The sequence below is a fragment of the Hydra vulgaris genome, chromosome 01, assembly GCF_038396675.1.
Source record: "Hydra vulgaris chromosome 01, alternate assembly HydraT2T_AEP".
NCBI lineage: Eukaryota > Metazoa > Cnidaria > Hydrozoa > Anthoathecata > Hydridae > Hydra > Hydra vulgaris.
Window position 1 is genome coordinate 50,217,453 of NC_088920.1, and position 4,295 is coordinate 50,221,747.

Below are 4,295 nucleotides of genomic sequence, written 5' to 3' on the forward strand. Positions count from 1 at the left end.
GATTCAGATATTGAGTTCGTAACTTTCTTATGAATTGACAGATAATCAAAAGAAAGAAGTGCAGTCTATGGCCAAGTTTATTTCAATCTTTTATTCCGTCTGGTTTTTAAAAACTTACCGAGACATAAAAGCCCGTTGGCAAATGATGAAATATAAAGAATGCGTAGAACAAAAAGTTCAGAATTCTAAAAAAATTTTAAATGGAATTGATACCACAATGGTCTCAATGGAATTACATTTATTGTACCTTGATGAAACCTTGGTTCCACTTGCTCTTCTAAACCATGATATTTCTGTTGCAGAGAGAGAAGATGTTGCGAAAATTATCTTCTCAAAACCAGTTCCTGAATTTTTTCGGCATTTCGAGAAATTAAATTTGTTAAAAGTTCTTAACTTTAAGCTAGAAAAACCACCAAATATTGCACAATTAGTGGGAGAAAACTCTTGATTCATATTTTGCTTGTTAAACCTCACTAAGCTGAATGATTACCTTTGGTTAAACAGCCCGGCATAACTATAAAAGTATGTTGACCAGTTTAAGATTTTTCCCCAATTTGTCTCCAACCTTGCTATTCACCAAAGGAAAGAAAACCTACTACTTGCTATTCACCAAAGGAAAGAAAACCTTCACGAGGGAAAGACAAAGGAAGATTTGCTATCAGCATATGAAGCAATTACGAAATAAATAATATAGTTTTTAAATGATGACGTTTATTTCATGATGAAATATTGAATTGTAAATATATATTTTTTATTTAATAATACTTAAATATTTCATTCCTTTTTTTTTGAAAAGACAACTATGCAATAACACCACGAGAGTCATTTAAAGTTGAAGAGCTACCATATACTTGCTAATCTTGAGGCAACAAAACTAATAACAACAATACCACTTTTAACCATGTTGCAGTAAGTTCATTAAGTCTTTTTATCTTAAAAAGAACTAAAATAAATTATCATTATTATTAGGCTATTAAGGTTAGCGTAAGGGTCAGGTTACCTCCAAGGATAAAATAAAATTTTTTCAAGACCTATTCAAATCGCATTTGATACTATTATAAAAACTATCTAGGTTATTGTTTTTTCCGCGTCTAAATATAGTTTATTAGGAAATCAAAAACATTTTTTATACGCCACCGAGTTATAAAATAGGTTTTTGTAAAATAAAACTTTTTTTTTTGAAATTAGTTTTTCACCAATTTTAGAAGATTCTGTAGACTAATTTCTTAATTTTTTCGACATGCTCCTTTTATGTGATTAATATTCAATCAAACATATAATATTTAAAAGAACAAAAAATTTTATTAGATAAATTTTTAAGTCCCCGCCGAGCGTTTAAAACACCCAACATTTTTGGTCAAAAATTGTATTGGTGGGGACCCTAAAGTATATATATATATATATATTTTTTTTGCTTAAACTTATTTTCTTATAAATGGTCAATTTATAAATCGATTCGCGAGTTCAATTTCAAAAATCGATAAAATATGAACACCTTAATATATGTATATATATATATATATATATATATATATATATATATATATATATATATATATATATATATATATATATATATATATATATATATATATATATATATATATATATATTAAAAACGTTTAACCGACGCATAATAAACATATAATAAAAGATTTGAAATATACGCTTCAATTCTTTTAATATATACATTAATATGAATATATTTCAGACAACAAGCATACAAAAGAAAATGCCGATCCATAGTTACAAAGAAATTATTATTATTAATTATTCTTTGAAATACGGAAATTTATTTAAAATTTACTTATTTGAACTCATGAAGCAATTTAACTTTGGTACAAGTCATCAATTAATCATAAAAAGCATGTCTGGATTTCAAAATAATTCTTTGTTTTCATTACTTATTCTCCTTTATATAAAAAGTTTTTCAATAGAAATGTTTCATATTTCTCTGTGGGCTTTTATTGCTCAGTCAAGCACCGCAGATAACCTGCATCAAATACAACAAAAAAGTTTTATAAAAAGTTAAAAAAAACTTTTTCATAAAAAGTTTCATAAAAATAAAAAATAAAACTATTTATTTTATAAAAAGTTTCTTTTAGTATATTTCCAAATAAATAATAAATTTAATTTAATTCTTGTTAATCGTATATTATTTGAAAGTAATTAAAATTTTCTTTAATTTTTCTACTTTCAGCTCTTTATTTTTCTTTAGTTTTCTACCAAAAAAAAAAAAATTTAAATATATACATAATTGTATTTAAAGATGGTATTCTATGCTTTAAAAACGTGAGAGATACTATTGCACTTGGCGTCTAGTTAGTATATTAGTGGGTTTTTTTATGTTGGATAAAGAAGCATTCATTTATAAAATATTTTCAATTTTTTCTTGTTTTCGTTTTTAAGAAAATAAATTACATAATCGATAATTGACTATAAGTCAATTTTCGATTTTGTAACGGATAACGGTTCACCATCCATCTTGAGCATTTCAACTTATAATGCTCAAGATAGAAGACGTAAAGGTGAGCCGTACAGTTAACAAGTCAGGCGTTTTCAGGTATGCCAAAAAATGCACATCTCCAGCATTAAATAAGCGCAAAAAGACAAAAAGTCTTGGGCGTAGATGTTCCAAGAACTACATGACTTCAAAGGGCCAAAAGTCACATGAAAAGAGTATAGCAATAATTTTTGTGGTCCGATGAAAAAGAATTAAACCTTGACGGCCCAAACAGCTTCAACTATTACTGGCATGACATTTGAAAATTTAAAAACATTTTCAAAAAGAATAGCTATGGCGAGGGGAGAAAAGTAATGGTATGGGGGTGCGCTCAGTTCTTTCGGAAACAGTGTAGTTACCTTAATTACTACTAAATTAATTGCTGGAGGATAATTTATTTTTCAATTTATAAAAGACAATATTGTCAATCAATTTTTTGATCATCTCTGATAATGATAAACTGTAAGCGGGCAGTTTGACGGCGCTGTAAAATGGTTGCACAACCGCCAATTGGAAAACCAGCTATTGAAAAAACTGTACCAACTGTACATCAAGTACCGCATCTAGAGATTTTTGAGCAAACCTTCTCAAAAAATTGCTCTACTCAAAAGTGTTCGCCAACGCGCAATAAAAATGATCAAAAACTAAAATATTTGTAAATACACTCGAAAAACGCAGTGACCTCATAATGCAACACAAAGTTGCTTGTAATTTTATATTCTACAATTACAGCTTTTTTCATCAAACTCAGCCTTTAATTCTAAAAAATAAAGGACTGTTTAAGACTAATCAAAGGTTATCCAGAACGTCTTCACTTTTTAACAAACCGTGTTGTAAACCGTTGAAATAAACTAGCGCATGGTGTAGTTAACGCACCTACAGTAAATTCTTTTAAAAAGTATGTTTATGAGTTACTTCGGTTGCATATCAATCTTCAGCATATAAAAGCCTGGTGTTGCTTTCCTTTATCAATATTAAACTTTTTAGGAATAAGTTTTATTGTTTATTTTAATAATATAGAGCGTCTATTGGACATACACGTTGAAAATGAACTGGATACAACTCTGTCGGACGTTTTGAACGTCTTTTGAACACCTTTTGAACGTTTGGGACGTCTTTTGAACGTTTATAAGACGTCTTTTTTAAGTCCCGTGTCCACTGAATCATTTATTTTATCTAATTCTTCGTTAAATATTTTAAAAAGAACTTTAATATATAAGATTAAAATAGATTAGAGCCGTCTGCAAACAAGATAGTATTTAAAAATTTTGATGCTTAATAGAAACCATTTATATAAATTAGAATATGTTTTAGGTTCTAAAGTATACTTTGAAATTATTAACTTGGTAATGACTAATACCTCAAGGTTCTATAAAACTTTGTGGTACCCCATAAATTAAAATTTTTTTTTTTCATCTTTTTTTGAATTTTAAAATACAAATTGCTTCTTGTTAGCCAATTATTCTTTAATGTTAATGACTTATGAATTATTCACAAAGCTTTATTAATAGTTGGAATAAGGTTTTATTCGAAAGTCTTAAAATATTTAAAATATTTAAATAAAATATTTGCTTTTACTACTAGTATGGTTGAGTAACTCATTGTTCATGTCCTCAACTACGTAAACATACTCGTCAGATATTTTTATTCTGGTTAGAACTTTGTGATGATAAGTTTTAATCAGTAGCGTAATGAGACACTCGGTGTAGTTAAGGCAATTTTTAAAATATTATAGCGTCTGTATGATATTATGTTGACTACGACATAATTCCGTTTAATGATCAGATCTGTG